This window comes from Panthera pardus, unplaced genomic scaffold, assembly GCF_024362965.1.
Source record: "Panthera pardus isolate Hobbes unplaced genomic scaffold, ASM2436296v1 HiC_scaffold_21, whole genome shotgun sequence".
In the NCBI taxonomy this organism is placed as follows: domain Eukaryota; kingdom Metazoa; phylum Chordata; class Mammalia; order Carnivora; family Felidae; genus Panthera; species Panthera pardus.
In genome coordinates this window covers 41,541,718-41,559,740 of record NW_026526777.1, presented here as the reverse complement: position 1 = coordinate 41,559,740, position 18,023 = coordinate 41,541,718, and the positions used below count along the sequence as shown (strand labels likewise).

The 18,023-nt window shown below is 42.6% G+C and overlaps 1 long non-coding RNA gene across 2 annotated transcripts in view; it reads left to right on the top strand.

Moving 5' to 3' along the window:
* The first annotated feature begins 1,605 nt into the window (after positions 1-1,605).
* The window catches only part of LOC109250594 (uncharacterized), a 44,747-nt gene continuing 28,329 nt past the window's right edge, over positions 1,606-18,023 (top strand). The window contains exon 1 of one of the 2 annotated variants that reach the window (XR_002073097.1): positions 1,606-1,704. This is a non-coding gene — a long non-coding RNA (uncharacterized LOC109250594). Of the gene's footprint in view, positions 1,705-5,159; positions 5,325-18,023 lie in introns of those variants that run through there. The other variant, XR_002073096.2, reaches the window with a different exon arrangement.

Here is an 18,023-nt window from a genome sequence, read left to right as displayed (position 1 = left end):
CAAAGAAAACACATCTTCAATCCCCATTGTTTAATAATTCAGTGCAAACCCTCCTTATTATGCCTCTAAAATCATTATTGTTCCTTGTGAAGGGAGCTGGGGAGAGGAGCTGCAGCCTCTAGGCACAGACGAAGACTGAGCCTGAGCGTGTGAAGTTCCAGGAGCTGTGGACGTTCAAACCCGCTCCCTCCTCTTGACTGAGAAATGCTGGCAGTGACAGACGAATGCTCTCGAGCATCTGTTCAGTAGACAGTTGTGAATGGCGGATTCTTCCTAAACAAATTTATAGTTGCTGTGTAAACATTTCGGTTTGATAAATAGCTCCATTTGCACTAGCCTGTTGTTTGGTCAAGCAATGTGAGTGTGTGTGGCCTTGCACCTCGGAGACGGTGAGGGTGGGTTGATTGTCCCCTGGGTGAAATGCTCCATTGGAAAATCACTGTGCATTTCACCCTCTTCAGCTGCACTATTTCTATCCCAGTTTTCTTCTGTGTTTTTCGTATTTCCAATTATTTCTAACTAGATGGTAAGAGTCGTGGGCTCCAGGGGCCATGTCTATTCCATTCACTATGCACATAGCATAATTGGCACATGGCAGGCACTCAAAGAATAAATAATCCAAAGCTCTATCCTGCTTGCTCTATCTTGCTCGGGACTCTGAGCTGGTCATTGCCCAAAGCTCATTTGACTTCACTGGGTCAAATTCCAGAGAGAGCAGGAGAGTCAATTTTCAACGATGTCTAGGCAGTATGCCACTGCCAGGCCCTTCCTGCTACCCATTTGGAAAGCAAACCACTGCTTATCCAGCTAGCTTGTCAGAAGGAAATTCACTCCACACCACCCTCAAGGGGTCTACCAATCCCCATTCTGGAAATGCAAAGTCTGGATTTTTTCTATGCCTAAAGGCTGAAGGTTGCTCCCCAACTCCCCCGACCCAGAGGTGAAATCAGGGAGGGGTGGAGCCCTGGACAGCAGCCAGTGCCATCATCATGGCCTGCAGGGACAGTTCTCCAGAGGGGGTCCTTGGTCCAAGCCAAAGAGGCCAGCCCTTGGATGGGCCGGAAGGGGAGACCAGCTGCAAACTGGGAATTGATGTGTTTGTGAGCAGATAAGAATGAGAGAGGGGATGTCAAAGCTGAAGAGAGGCAGGAGCAGGTGGGAGGCCTGGATGGAGCCAGGAGTCAGCATGGGACAAGGTCCCACATGGTCAAGAAACCCTTCTGGTCAAGCCCTCCTATGCCACCATGCTGACATGGAACATGTGTTCTAGTCATGTTTTCTGGACTATAATATAGCCAATACTATCAAGAGAGTATTCAAAGGGGGGAAACTGAGTAAGCAAAACTGGAGGCCATGGGGTCCAGAGTGAGGGCATAGGATGATGGTTCTCATTAGAACATTAAAATCACCTGGGGAGCTTTTGAAGTCCACAGAAGCCAGACCTGACCCCTATAGATTCTTAGTTAATTGGTCAGAAGTGGGGCCCAAGCATCAGTGGGTTTTTAAAGCTCTCCAGGTGATTCTAATGTACTTGAGCCTGGCTCAGGCACAAACAGACAGGAAGCAGGGAGAATATGCTTATCCACTCAGCTTCTTGTCTTCCAGCCGAGCGCCTGCTCGTCCAGCTCACTCCAGGTACCACGACCTTGTAGCAGCCTATTCGCAGTCCAGAGAAACTGAAGGAAACTGATTGCATTAGCTCAGGTAACTGGGTTAATTGGGATGGTACCCTCTACTTTCTCCTTTTGGCAACCAGAGGATGGCCTTGAACATAAGCAATAAGGTGGAATTAGCATATAATACAGTGGCTTAACTTTAGACCAGGGTTGTCGGTAGCAAATAAAAATGCAGAACACCCAATTTGATTTTCGCTTCAGATAAAGAATGAATAATTTTAGTATATGCACCATGCAATATTTGGGGGCATATTCATAACAAAAAATTTATTCATTCATCTGAAATTCAAATTTAACAGGGCAACTTGTAATTTACCTGTGAATCCCACGTTAGACTCAAATCTTGTGTTTGACTTCAAGAGCATGACTAGATTTTTATAATAAAATTGAAAGACTGGCTTAGTGTGTATGTATTGGGTGGGTATAGGCCTCAATTTTCTGGAGATGTCCAAGTTTACACCTGCTTCACCAACATGAGTAACAGGCCTCCTTTCCCTGAAAGGTGTCTAGTTTGAATGATGAAGATGTGGTCATCCTGTTCATGGTGACCCAGGCCGAGGATGCCTGGCTGTACTCAGTAACACAAGAATTGTAGTTGGTTAGTTCCATAAAGGAGATGATCTCTGGTTTTCTTTCTGGTGGCCTGGGGTAATCGAACATGAACTCCACCTGGGTTGTTGTACCTTGCTGTACCTTGCTGTCTCACTGTAACCCTCCTCTGACTGGGGGAGGTGGACCCAGGCTGCCTGGGGCCCTGAGGGAGGCCAGGATGGCAAACCCCTCTGCTCCCAGCATGCTCTGCACCTTGCCAGCAGTGGCCAGAGCTGTAAACCGTACTCACCCCTGTGCCCACCAGATCTGGAGGCTAAGGGAGGTGGCAGTAAAACCACTTCTGTATTTACCTTTAATTGGCGTCTTTATCTGCCTTGTAAAACCACTTGTCTAGAGGAAGTGTTTAGGGTCCCGATCTTACATCCCTCCTTAGGCAGCTCCAAAGAAACCAACCCCTGACCATGGCCCCGAGTCACATATTTGTCAGCCTGCCTCCCTGGGTGTGCACCCCACCTGCCTCCCTGTGTGCATGCACACCCCACCCATTCCTGAATAGCATGTACTCCCAGAGCGTCTCTGCTTCATGCTCGGTGCCCACTGTTAGCCTCACGTTGGCCTCTTGGCTTTGAATACCGGCCTCTCTTCTCAGGTTTATCACACCTGCCTCTCCCTCCACCTGTCCCTCTGCTTGACTTAGGGCTTTATAGATCCCTGAGTTACAGCATTCTTAAAGCTATATGATGCATAAGGGATACACCCTCTTTAATCTTTGGTCTCATGGGACCCGTCAGGACATTCATTACACCTGAGACCCTCAATAACCCATTCCCTACCTGTCACCCACTTGGGAGCAACATTCTTTCTGGGTGACACCATTCACAGCACAGCCATACTGCTCAGTGTCACAGACCTCACTGGCCACATCAGGCTCACTGCCTCCAGCCTGTCAACACAGAGCCCAGTTCAGGTCCTCTGTCTCCCTCTCTCTGCTCCTCCCCTGCTTGCACTCTCCCAAAAATAAGTATTTAAAAAATCATTTAAATTATTATAAGCATACTCAGTTGCTGGTCTTTGACTTGCTCTTAATATTTTTTTTAATGTTTATTTATTTTTGAGAGAGAGACAGAGCACAAGCAGGGGAGGGGCAGAGAGAGAGGGAGACACAATCTGAAGCAGGCTCCAGGCTCTGAGCTGTGAGCACAGAGCCTGATGGCGGGGCTCGAACTCACAAGCTGAGCCAAAGTCAGAAGCTCAACCGACTGAGCCATCCAGGCGCCCCCTGATCTTTGACTTGCTGAACTAAATGTGGTATTACTCTCCTACTAAGCTGTCGGGGCACCTCCAGTTTCTCACAGATCAGGATGGATGATGGCAGGACGGTCCTCTCAGACAAGTCCCTGTCCAAGCTGAGTGCCCCACTCTTTCATATGGTCTAAAGTTTCATATGCACCACTGTTTCATATGGTGCAAAGAGGCTGCTCTGAGCTGCCAGACAACCCACTGCTGAGATCTGCACGTCTGGATCTCCAGGGATCTTATGTTCCCCAAATCCCTGCTGTGTACTGCCCCCACCTCCTGCAACACCACCTGTTATCCCAGCTGGATTGTTCTGACAGTTAATGCCTGGTCCCTTGTGCCCACCTCATCCTCTGTGGTCTTGGAGATTCCCCTGCTCAGCCCCACTTCTTGCCATACATGTAGTTTGACTTCCACTAAACACCTGGTCACCAGTGTGGTTTAGATTTGGCCTTCCCAAATAACTCTCAGCCAAATGCCTTCTGTGTTTCCATTCCAACAGCATGTTGTGGGTTGGGGGGTGGGAGGCAGATGGAAACTAGGAGAATGCTCAGGCAAGAGCAACCACCGAAAGGTGCCAGGGGGGAGCAGAGCAAACAGACAAGATAACCCTGTTTCCTGATAACCTTTTTTGTGCCTTTCTCCCCTTATCTCTAATTCATTGGGGCTGGAAAATGGTGACTCAAACCCCATGGTGGGGCTGAAAATAGAAAGGCCAACACAGGTTTTTCCCTACTCTAAGATGACTTAGAATATGAAACATTAAAAAAAATTGAGGCAGTGTGTTCTTTGATATTCCTAAAGAATCAATCAGTTGAATTAAGCAGATATTTAAGACATAGTTTACCAAAAACTTTAATTTGTACACTTTTTAAAAAGAGCTCGACGACTGTGTAAGGCTAGACACTAACTTACTGGAGGGCAAATTTACAACTTCCTATAAAATGAGTATATGCTATTGAACACTCAGCAAGACGAATGTTCTCTGTGTTAACTTAGCCAGCAAAGGCATAGGTTATACAAAGTCATTTCTGGTGCGTATCAACCATGTAGAACTATAAAATAAAACAATTCAGTAGCTGTTGGACCAGAGAAGAAGCATTTCTTTACTTAAAAAATTTCTTTTCATGTTTATTTATTTTTGAGAGAGAGGGAGAGACAGTGCCAGCAAGGGAGGGGCAGAGAGAGAGTGGGAGACACAGAATCTGAGGCAGGCTCTGATTCTGTCTGAGCTGTTAGCACAGGGCCCGACGCGGGGCTCAAACCCACAAACTGTGAGATCATGACCGGGGCCGAAGTTGGACGCTTTAACCAACTGAGCCACCCAGGCACCTCAAATATTTCTTTATGTTTTAGGGCCTCTCAGATGTAGCCCAAGATACTAAGTATCTCTAAATGTAATTTCTAGAATGACTTTTGTTATTGTGACACCTAAGAGGAACATCTCACACAAGGAATATGGTAATGCCACACTTGTGCATGTGCCTCTATACTTGTGTAATATTGGTTCTATGACTTTGAATTACTTTAAATTGTTTATGTTTATTTTTGAGAGAGAAAGAGAACGTGAGTGGGGGAGGGACAGACAGAGAGGGAAACACAGAATCCTAAGCGGGCTCCAGGCTCCGAGCTGTTAGCACCATTAGCACCTCGGAGCTGGAACTCACAAACCCCGAGGTCATGACCTGAGCGGAAGTCAGATGCTTAACAGACTGAGCCACCCAGGCGCCCCTGAATTACTTTAGATTCTGCCTTAGCTCCTTCCTGGCACAGTGCTTCATCGGAACTGCTCCTGCCCTGGTAAAGTACCCATGGCTCCTACATGTGTAGTGCTTGTGAACTTCATTTCCTGAGCCTCCTGATCTCACCTGCTTCATCCCTCTACCCCACCCCATTCTTTTGATAGCTTTTACTTCTAACCTGCTGCCTTTATATTATTGTGTTTTGCTCCTTCTGCTCACCTCTTAACGAGACAAAACAGCATTGGGATTCCAACTCTGCCACTTACTAATTCTTGGCAACTTGCTCAAACTGAGCCTCACTCTTCTCATCTGTGAAATAATAATAATGAACCTTCGATATGGTTACTATGAAGTTCAAAGGAGCCAAAACATGGAAAGTGCTCAGAAACATGGCTGGCGCGTGGTAAGGATTCACTAGGTGTTAGCTATTCTTACTACCATTTAGCTTTCCCAAGATGGCCACGGTCTGAGCCATTCTTTACATCTCTTTTGTTTGGCTTGACACATTCATGGATTGCTTTGATAGAATCCTCTCCAGGACGACCTAGCAACTTCCACACCTTTTATAGCCAGTCTTTGGAGCCAGACACAGGGTTCCTTACAGTAACAGGAGCAACCAGACAGGTATGTCTAACAATATCACCTCATTATCACAAATGCCAAATTTTATTAAGTCAAAAAGCACATTTGGAGAACTTTTTTTCTTTTTTTTACCATTTTGTTTAATTTATTATTTTTTTAAAATTTACATCCAAGTCAGTTAGCATATAGTGCAACCATGATTTCAGGAGTAGTTTCCCTAATGCCTCTTATCCATTTAGCTCATCCCCCCTCCCACAACCCCTCCAGTAACCCTCTGTTTGTTCTCCATATTTAAGAGTCTTTATGTTTTTGTTCCCCTCCCTGTTTTTATGTTATTTTTGCTTCCCTTCCCTTGTTTTCAGCTGTTCTGTGTCTTAAGTCCTCATATGAGTGAGGTCATATGATATTTGTCTTTCTCTGACTAATTTCGCTTAGCATAATACCCTCTAGTTCCATCCATGTAGTTGCAAATGGCAAGATCTCATTCTTTTTGATTGCCGAGGAATCTCCATTGTATATATATACCACATCTTCTTTTTAAAAAATTTTTAATGTTTATTTATTTTTGAGAGAGAAGAGCAGAGAGAGAGAGAGAGAGAAAGAGAGAGAGAGAGACAGAATCTGAAGCAGGCTCCAGGCTCTGAGCTGTCAGCACAGAGCCTGACGCGGGGCTTGAACCCACAAACCGTGAGATCATGACCTGAGCTGAAGTCAGATGCCTATCCAACTGAGCCACCCAGGCACCTCTATATCATATCTTCTTTATCCATTCATCCATCGATGGACACTTGGGCTCTTTCCATACTTTGGCTATTGTTAATAGTGCTGCTATAAACATCGGGGTGCATGTGCCCCTTCGAAACAGCATACCTGCGTCCATTGGATAAATACCTAGCAGTGCAATTGCTGGGTTGTAAGGTAGTTCTGTTTTTACATTTGGAGAACTTTTTATCATAAGTGTCCAATTCAAGATGATCTAATCTCGATCTTACCAAGAATATCATCTAAGACATTCTCAAAATGAGTGCATTGAAACACTTTTATAGGCAGTTACATTGATTCCATTTATGAAATTTAAATATGAATAATAACCCATGGAACTGGATAGAGGTATGCTTTCTATAATACTTCATGGTAGTTGGGAGGAACGTTATAATGACTTAGATCTGGGCATCGCAAACTTTCTTCTTAGGAAAACAGCATACATTTCACTCAGGTCCCATTTGTTGACTGTGGGATAGAATGGAAGCCTCTTCATATGTCATTGACATCGACCATCAAAGCATCTATGTTAAGCACAGGGTCTGTGTGGCAGTTTTAAAACATAGTACATTCTGCTATGTTCCACCTGTCCCTTTTGCTTGAGTCTGTACAGGCTTCAACAATAGAGTGTGGTGATTTTTGAGCAGGGTGGGGGCTAGAGTGAGCCAAGAGAGATGTCTATGGGTGCACATTGAAAGAGGCACTCACTCTCAGTGTGGGCATTAATGTGTGACTCAAAAATCTTCACACTTTGTGCCCACACCTTCATCCTACCGCAGACCTCTTCGCCTCTGATCTTTCAGTTCTTTTCCTTCTAGGCTTTTGACCAGACATCACTGCCTGGGAATCTACATATATTTTCACACTGGGCCCCTTCTCCTTCCATAAAGACTGGATGGCCAGGTATACTGCTCATTGGGAAGATTTTCCCTTTCCACTGTCTTTTAAGGCTACCTCTTGAAATATCCACAGACTAAACTAACCTATTCATAAACCAAGTTCAGACAGGTCTTTCAGCCGGTCTCGTGGGATCTCTCATATGGTCTGAGGTACAACCCAGTGTAACTATCTGGGTGGAGACATGGGGTCTAGGCCATGTAGGTATGCAGCTGTCTTATGCCTTCAAGCCCTGCTTGGGCTTAATCCAGGATGTACCATGGTCAATTTATGATAAATTTTGCTGGACCAACCTGACTTTATGACTTAGTGAATGTGACAGAATACAGCTCATTAGCAGTTCCAGAATCATGGATACTTCATGTCTCAAGGTCAAGTGTTCCATTCCTACTAGGACCTAGTCGTACACCTAGAGCTCTTTCTCAAAGGACACATACTTCTCTGATGTAACATGAATCCACCCCAGAGTCTGAGAAATCTGCACTGTGATTTTTTTTCTAGAGCTTGCCATAGACTCCTTACTGCACTAGGGGAAATCCACCAGTGCAACCCAGCAGCATAAGATCTGGTGAATCGTGTGGCTGAGGTGGCAGGGCTGATTGCTGCATGGCCTGGACTTGCTGCAGGGCTCTTTCCTGTGTATCTCCTGCTGCATGTTAATAAGCTGGAAGCCTTCGGTGTCACCTAGTATATTAGCTGGAATAGCATTTCTAGGGGTGTAATGTGTTGCCTCCAGAACCCAAAGGGGCACAACCAAGAGTCGTGCTTCCTTCCTTGTGGCAGCAGATGCAAGATGCAGCAGGTTTGCTTTTACTTTGATTTCACTGACTTTGTCTATTCTTTGCTGCTTCCTCCATAATGGAAAGGACCCAATGTAATGAATCTGCCACCAGATGGGCGAGGTGGCTGGTGGGTCCAGGTGGCTGGTGGCTCTCCCTGCCCAGGAACTCTGTGTAGGTTTTCACTGTTGGCAGGTTAGGCTGTCAACAGTGGCAGTAGCCATATCAACCTCGGTGAGAAGATGTCTATATTGTTGAGCCCATGATGAGCTTCTATTCCTGTTGCCATGACTACTTTGGACTTGAATTCATTAAGCACTGGAGTATCTGGCTGAGATCCACAGAATAGGTCAACATACCATCTTGAGTTTTTGACAGCCTTCTATGCGGTGAGCATATACAAGCAAAACACACATCTTTACTCCGTGCCCACTTCAAGACATCCATCTCTATACCTTTTCCAGTCCTCCTGTCACCAATCTCCCCTTCCTGTCCTTTTCAATTCCCTAATCATCCATCCACTGTCCATGAATCAGTGCCTATTTTCAGTACTGACAGGGTCGATAACCAAATACACTTCTTTCATTTTGCACACTGGAAGGATTTCCCTTTACTACTGTCTTAACTTGCATCTGATTTGGGCTATTACGCTGTAGCAGTCCCCCTCTGGTTCATGCTGTGTGGAACCACGTATAAACCTGATCTGAGTTTTTCCCCCTCAGTCAGCTGATCATAATGAACTCCTGCTGACATCATAGTTATATACTGAGGAAAAGGAGGCAACGTCACAGGACTAGGTGCTGTGGGAGTCTAAGGCACAGCTCATACAAATTACTTGTGTCTTTAGAATTTTCTTGAGTCCTATTTCTTAGTCGTTATTTCTACTGATGGTCATTGCTGCTGAGCATACTCTCAATTTATAAGTTGCTGGATCAGATATCACCCAGTTCATGATGAGCAGCTCACTTTGTATTGTCACTTAATGTCCCAAATGTCCCTACCAGGGCCCTGTAGCTCTGTTTCTTTAAAGAAAAAAGAATTGTTATCTGAAGGAGAGAGCATAGCTTTGCTCCCAAACCCCAGGAGTCTACATTGTGATTCTTCTATTAGAACTTGCTAGAAGTAAGCATCTCTCTTTGCCACTAATACTTGGAATGTGGCTGGATCTGTTATGTCATATGACCAAAAATTGCTGTAGAACCTCTTGCTTTGGGCACTATTCAAAACTGGCAGCTTTTGGGTTATTCAGTAAATGGGCTGTAGTAACACATCAAAATTGGTGCATATTGTTTCTAAAACCAAGAAAAAAAAGCCCCTGCATTTTCATGAGGTTTCTCTCCTACTCTATGGCATGCATGCATGCAAGTAAGGTATCTGTGGTGTTTGCTACTTTGTGTGCCTTGGGTCCAATTAGCATGCCATCAATTAATGGAACATCATAATTTATGTAGAATGTTAAGATCACCAAGATATCTTTGGCCTAGATTATGCAGAAGGCACGAAAGTTGATGTAGCCCTGAGGCAAATCCTTGCCAGTTGAAAGCAAATGGCTGCTGGTGGGTCTTGTAAATTAATAGAGGGGGAAACAAAGCATCCACTGGATCAATAGCTCTATATTAGGAGTCAGAGTCTGAGATGATTTGCTCCAATATATATACCAAATTGGAAAAGCAACTTCAAAAAAATGCCTGATTGATTTATGATAATCTATAATCATTCTCCAAAATTTATCTACCTTCCTCATCCACTGTCCACGTGTTAAATGGCAATGTGAAAGTAATTGCTGCCTTGGGATCTTTCAAGTCTTTGAGAGTGTCACTAAAGTTGACAACTCCCCCGAGGATGCAGTATTGGTTTTCATTTATTATTCTCATTAGGAGAGGATGCTCCAGGATGCTTTACTTAGCTGTTCCTACAATAGCCATTACTCCGTGGGTCACGAAGGCGGTGTAGTGATTCTCTCAGTTGCCTAGGATGTCTGTTCCAATTATACATTCAGAAACTTGGGAAATAAGCATATAATGAGTCTGTGGACCTCTTGAGCTCACTATTGGGTGAGCCTTGGGCCAAAACATCATATTTCCTGTCCTCTATAAGCCCCTGGTGGACCTGTAGACTATAGTGAGTTTTTGGGTCCTCAAGGATTAGTATCAAGTTAGAAGGCTGTGTTAGTTTCCTACAGTTGCCATAACGAATTACCACAAACTTGGTGGCTTTAAACAACAGAAATGTATTCTCTCATAGTTCTGGAGAACAGAAGTTTGAAATTAAAGTGTTGGTGGGGCTCTTATCCCTCAAAGTCTCTAGGGAAGGATCTTTCCTCACCTTTTCCAGTTCTGGTGGTTCCTGTTGGCTCCATGCTTCTTTAACTTCTGGCTGCACAATTCCGATCTCTGCCTACATCTTCGCATGGTCTTCTTTCCTTTGTCTCTATCTCTTTTAAGGGCATTTTAATTGGATTTAGGTCCCATTCTTTTCTAGCATGATCCTTATAATTACATCTGCAAAGATACTATTCCCAAATAAGATCATATTCTGAGGTTCCAGGTGAACATGAATCTTAGGGATCTTATTCAACCCACTACAGAGCCAGTGTTTAGTAATTCCATAAAACTATGGGTTTTTCATTTGTTCCTGTGTACAGCCAGTATAGCAAATGAATGTAGATCCTATACAGAAGGCTTGTAGAAAGATGTGCGGTGTATTTTTGTTGCAGTATTGCGGTGTCCTTCTTCAAAATGACCCAATCTCCCTTTCATTCAAGGGGCTACGGGTCAATACATCAGCTTAGATATGGGAACCAGCTGACAGAGCATATCAAATTAATTCTGGGGGTACCAAACACTAAATTACTACTACATACTTCTAAAGCACCACCCCCCACTCTGGTCCAAAGAATATTTTTAAAAAACTAACATTAGGTGGCAGTTTTCCAATATACTTAACAGTGGCCATGTAACTAGCTCCTTTGGTAGTTAAAGGGTATAGCCACAAAAAAAAAAAAAAAAGGAGAGCATAATAGTTAAAACAATAATAAGAAGCAATGAAAAACAACAGAAACAGAAATAAGGCAGTAGCCCATACTCCATCAGGCTTTATCATATTCTCCTACCCTGAGCTTCTAATTACTTATTCCTTTATCCTGATCAAAATCTGGATTAAGGAGTGTGCCAGCTGAGTAGGCGCCCAGAGCACCAATTAATAAGTAAACAGTGAAAAAAAAAATCAATGGAATACATTGGCTATATGGTGTCAGTCAATGCAGATCTTCACAGGAGGATTTTTATATAACTGGTGAAAACGTAATTTGGTCATACTCCCACCAGACTAGACAGTAATCTCAAATGGAATTTTTAAAATGTGTCTGTCCCACTAAAGAGATTTTGAATAAATATCTAAAGAGCATTGGCTTGCTCAGATCACGATCTCACAGTCTGTGAGTTTGAGCCCTGAACTGAGCTCCATGCTGACAGTGTGGAGCCTGCTTGGGATTCTCTCTCTCTCCTCTCTCTCTGCCCCTCCACGCCTTTCAAAAATAAATAAATAAATGTTAAAAATAGTAGTTCTTACAATGTGGAATGGCTGAACTGAGTTTGCTAGTTTCCCCTCTTTCTCCAGGGGAAAGGTGGCGGCCTTCTCAGAAGGTAGCCAAGCACTTGGTTAAGTTATTTCCCATTGTCTCATGGGACTCAGACAGTATGCCTACTAAGATGAGAGGTTTAGAGTGCTTTGTAAAGAGATATCAAGTGGGTTTGTAGATACAGTGGCTACTTCTTGAAGCTTTCAGTAATATCTTCAAAGAAACAACGTTCTTTATACAATGGAATACTATTCAGACATAAAAAACTAATAACTAATACTATCCAGCCCTAGGAAAGAAGGAAATCTTGCTATTTGCAACAACATGGATGAAACTTGAGGCATCCATTAAGTGAAATAAGTCAGAGAAAGACAAAAACTGTATGATCTCATGAATGTGTGGAATGTAAAACAAAAATGAAAACAAAACTCATAGAAAAAGAGATCTGATTTGTGGTTACTAGAGGTCAGGGGTAGGGGGTAAAGAAATTGGATGAAGATGGTCAAAAGGTACAAACTTCCAGTTATAAGATAAGTACTAAGGATGTCATGTTCCCACGATGACTATCGTTAACATGCTGTATGATATATTTGAAACTTCCTGAGAGCGTAGACCCTCAAAGTTCTCATCGCAAGGGAAAAACATTCTTTTTGTAACTATATGAGGTAATGGAGGTTAACCTAAGCTTACTGTGGTGATCATTTCACAACATATGTATGTCAACTTTTTATACTGTGTACCTTAAACTTAGACAGTGCTATGTGTCAATTATATCCTAATCAAACTAATTTTTTTCTGTTTTAGTTGGCACATCTGAAAAAAACAGGGAAGGAAAAAAATAGCTTTATTAAAGAGAGATACTTTCTGAAAAGCTAAAAAATCATGTACCTTGCAGGATTGTCAAAGCGCAATTTGTCTAAAATTATCTAATATTAATGTGGACAAAGTCAGAGATGTTAGACACAGAGGAAACATACAACTAAGGCCTGGATAGAGCCAGAGTACTGAGAAGAACATGGTCCCCAGGCCGCTACTAGATAGACATGAACAAGTATGTAACAGTGTCCATAAGGAACATATGGTACAAGCAACTCACCCAAGGTGTAGACAATAAAGGGGTGCATTATTTGTAGAGAATTTAAAACATTAATAAAATCTGTACTGGTCTTGAACCAGGAGCTCACTTCTGCTCAAGTGCATATTTTTAACCCTGTGGAACATGTTTCTGCCTTTAAAAAGTAGATTTGAAATCAACTAGGACAGTGTAGCAATTGTACAAGACAAAGAAAGAAAACTTCAGTTACTCCAATTCAGTTATTCCATGAGACCTTTGGGAGTGTTTATTTATGCTGAAAATTGAAAATAGGGAAACAGAGACTGAACCACAATGTGTAATATTATTGTTGGTAAGTAGAAATTTTAGTTCATACCTGAAACATTTTACTGATTTTGAACAGTAGTTTTTAAATTGAAATTTATTTTGCTTTCTTCATTGTTAATTATTTTAAAACTGAAGAATGAATCAAGAAAATAAAATATTACATTTGTGTTATGATTTAATAGTTGCCTAAATTGAACCTTTTATAAACATATCCATTTTATTAATATTCACCTATTAGTTATTGGACAATTATGTATATAAAATATTGTTATATCAGATGGTAACCAAAGAATCAAGTTCAAACTGCTAGATAGATATAAACACTATTGAATAAATATTATGCCTTTCTCTTTCTTAGTACTGTAATATTCATTTTATTTTTATTCTATCCTTTCTACTGCTGTGATTACATATAGGAAATTCAATAACAGAAAATTCACTGCCTGCAGTTCTCTTCTGGCCATTGTTGTTATTTGTTTCATTTCATAAATATTATAAAAAATAATTTCATTGTTTAAAGGAGCAGAGTGTTTAAAATGATCTCTTCTGGACTTCAAATGAGTTGATAATATGGAAGCTCAGTGATGGCTACATGGAGGTTAATATACTATTTCCTCTCTCTGTCTCTTGTTCTGTCTGTCTCTGTTTCTTTGTATCTATCATCTATCTGTCTGTCTATCTATCTATCTATCTATCTATCATCTATCCATTCACCCATCTATATAAAATTTTCCATAATAAAGTTAAAAAATTATAAGGACCAAATGCAAACTATCAGGGGTCATATCTGGAGGGATTAGAGGGTCAAGGTTATAAAGGTAGCCATTGTGAGATGAAACTCACAATGGGTAAACGGAGATTGGACCCGAGTAAATTCCTGGCGTCATTCAATGTGCCTGCTTAACTATAGTGAATGTGAAGGTAGCTACAAAGTTTCAGGAATGGAACAGACTCAGGCAAATTCATAACTGCCAATACAACTTTTAAAATTACAAAAGTAGCTCTCAGACTTGTGTTACTACTGTGCATATCCCTTGGAATTCTTGGGACCCCAGGATGAAGGAACCTAGGATAGATAATGGATTGTTATCTTCTTTTGTGGGCTATACCCATGAAGTTAATTTGGATAGAGGGAGTAGCAAAAATTGAGGACCACCAATACCATTATACCATCAGGAACTAAAGTGTTCTGGTAAATGATACTCCTCTGGACCCTGCTTCAATTAAGATCCTTTATGATCACAGAGGTTATCAGATCCCAGTAACGCAGACTTCTTGGAGACCTACAATGAAGAACATTGGACCCAGGGCTGGAGAGCCCAGAGTGAAGTCCAGTTCAAGCAACCGGATGATTTCTGCTTCCTTGTTTCATCCCCCATGTAGCCATGCCGTGTGTAATAACTTCCATGAACTTGCATTTGTAGGGCTGTTTGCTAATTCAGGGTTTCCCACTGAGATCTGTACAAGTGCAGTGGTTTTGTTTTGTTGAGAAAATGAGCTATTTGTAAGTGGAGTTCAGTTTAATGGATTTCTGAGCTATTTTTTTAGAACCAATTTTTTTAACGTTACCTTTTTAGACTTTGTGGTACTCTTTCCTTCCTATCACCCCCAGTGGAAGGCTGTTGAGTAGCACTTGTACCGTAAGTTAGGGTGACGATGGGGAAGAAATAAGATCCCATCATAGCCCAGCAAGCTCCTTAGAACTGAGGGGCAGCTATTTGTGTCCTAATGGTAGTTGGCTAGCCCTTTGCATGAGGATCTCGCCCTGGCCACCTTTTCTCTACAGGGCTTGGGCTTCCACCTTACTGCTTAAACTTCACCCTGCATCTCCTAATCTTTTCCCTCTCTTTCCCCTATTCCTCTCCACTTAGCACTCTTGCATTGAATCATCCAACTTCAGAGGCTAGAAGGACTTTACAGCTAATGTAATCCAACTCTCTCATTAACAGATGAGGAAACAGAAGTCCCATAGTTTGGGCAATTGGCCTGTGATATATCAGCCAGGCTATGGTAGGGCTTCACCTACAAATGAGGTTTGCCTTCTCACCTAGGACTCTTGCACAAAACTCTGCTGTTGCCATGGTTCTGAAGCTAGCAAGTCAGATGATTTGAGGTACTTATGGATGGATGAATGCGCAGCCTCAAACAATAGCTCTCTCGATAAAAAGAAAACCTGGCTGGTAATTGAAACCTCTGAACCACAAGCAGAGAAAGAAGTAAAAGGCTTTGCAGCCTGCTGCCCTGCCTGAGGGCGGGCCGGTGCAGGAGATGTGGAGAGTGGGTGGACAGAGGCTTGGGTGAGGCCCTGGCTCCACTGTGTCCCATCTGGATCATGCGGGAAGCCCTTTGGTTGCATGACACTGTTGTAGGCACCCTGAGGAATTTACATCACCCAAAGCTATAAATGGTTTTGCATTAAAAAAAAAAATTACAGGTCTCCCACAGCCCACAAAAATATGCTCCACCCAAAACGAAGCCCATAATTTGGCTGCATCCAGCTGGGTTCAACAAAATCGGAGCCAAGGTTGCTCTGTATTGTCCTTAGAGGTGGCTTAACATTAGCAGGAATGAAAGAAATGTAAAGTTACTCACAGTGGGCTAGATTTTCTCCATAGGGAAAGCTCTAATAGTTACACAGCAAGACCTTGGCGTCAGCCAGGTAAGGTCTACTAGCTGCATGAAAATCACTTCCAAGCTATTATTTATAATTTTATAGCATCTCGCATTTGCAAACTGCCTAGTGATGAATTGAGGCAATTTCTTTTAACAATTCTGAGTGGGAGGTTGAGGAATTTAACTCTTCTTTTACTAAGACACAAAGATGTTGAGAAAAATAATATGCATCAACCACAAAAATACCTGGACAGTCCTATTTATTTTGGCCAGGACCTGTGGTCTGCGACTTGACCCACTTTAGGACGACCAAATGTTCCAGTTTGCCTGGGATGGAGAGGTTTCCTGGGATGTGGGACTTTCAGTGCTAAAACCGGAACAGCCCCAGGCAAACCCAGGCAGTTGGTCACTCTATCTCACTGAGTGATGTTCTATCTCACTGCATGGTGCTAACTCCTGGCCATTTCATTCTGCACATCTAAAATGAATATGGCTCTATTTCTTTTTAATCCTAATCTGTTATACTTGCTGTGTTTCAGAAAGCACAGCCTGAAAGCAGAGTTTTTGCTGCCTTCTCACATTAGAATCTTGTAAAATAGTATTAACTAGCTGATTGCTCTGCGCTGTTCCATTTAAGGAATTCAAATGCCCACCACTGACCTCTGAAATGTTTTTGGTATTGTGTGTCCAAAAGCAAAACACAAGCAAGGGAATTCAATTGAACCTTTAAATTAAGTAATCTGACTTGGACAGATTCTCTGTCTCCTTATACATAAAGGTCACACTTTATACCTGGGGTATTTTCTCTGATAGGAGAATATTTAAATTTATAAAATTCAGATAGCCACTGGATAGATATATAGAAACAATTCATGGGGTGCCTGGGTAGTTCAGTCGGTTCATCATCTGATTCTTGATCTCGGCTCAGGTCGTGATCTCATGGTTCATGGGTTCGAGCCCCGGCTCTGCACATCAGGCCCTGCGCTGATAGCATGGAGCCTGCTAGGGATTCTGTCTCTTGTCTCTCTGACCCTCCCTCACTTAGGCACGCACATGCTCGCTCTCTCTCTCTCTCTCTGTCTCTCAAAATAAATAAACTTAAAAAAAAATAAAATGAAATAAATAAAAAAGAAACAATTCACCTCTGGCTAAGGAACACTTGAGTCAAAGTCAGTCCCAACTAGACTCACAGACTGTTTTATCACCAGCCAAGAGGATAAGGGCCATGCATGCCAACATTTTTATTAGTAGGATGTCATAAATTGGATAAAGCTTTCATTAGCATTACAAGATTAAAGATCCAGAAAGGTCTAAGTGAGGCATTATAACCAATGGCAGGGCCTATTGAAGTGAGGCCTCAGGAGACAGGTCAGAGGGGAAGTAGGCCCCGAACAAATTGCAACTAACAGTCACCACTGCAGATAAGCCTTTATCTGTGGAGTTCTGTTACTAATACATTCCGTTGGCCCTTGGTGGGAGATAGCATGACCTATTTAAAGGAGGTTGGGGAAGCACAGAGGGTGCAAAGAAGGAATCACACAGATTCAGAACTGGATTGAGGGTCAGGCCAGACAGACAGCTGCCTTAGGTGCCAATTTCTAAAGAGTACTTTCAAAAATAAAGTAGAAATATGGTGCCAAATAAGCTTAACACAAGATTCCACATATAACTGGGAAAATGTCAAAGTAGCCTCACTTCAGCGCGTAGACCAGGCCTTCCAGTGAAAATAAAATGGCACTCTTCCCCCATGTCCCTCTCTCACTACCACTCAGTTAATCTGAAAGGCACTAGCTTCTTAACCCACCTGGGATTCCTATTTCTCAGTCCGTCCTAGAGAAAAGCCTAGAGTGTTTTTCATGCCAACCACCTCTGGACCAGGTTGTCTCTAGAGAAACTATCATTCTCTGAAGCATTCAGGTGCCAATGGTAGGGATTAACACTGTGGACCTTGAAGAAGGTACTTAAAAGTTATGACAGCCTATCCTCTGTCTAGAGGTGCCCTCAGATCACCTTGAGCCATCTTTTGTCTCTCTTGCATGGTCCCTGCTTGGTTAGCCAGGTGTAGTTGTGTCCAGGCATCCATTACCTTGGAGAAAAGGGGAAAACGGGTCTTTTGGTGATCAGGGAAAGCCCATCATGATACTACCTTACCTTAAGAATCTT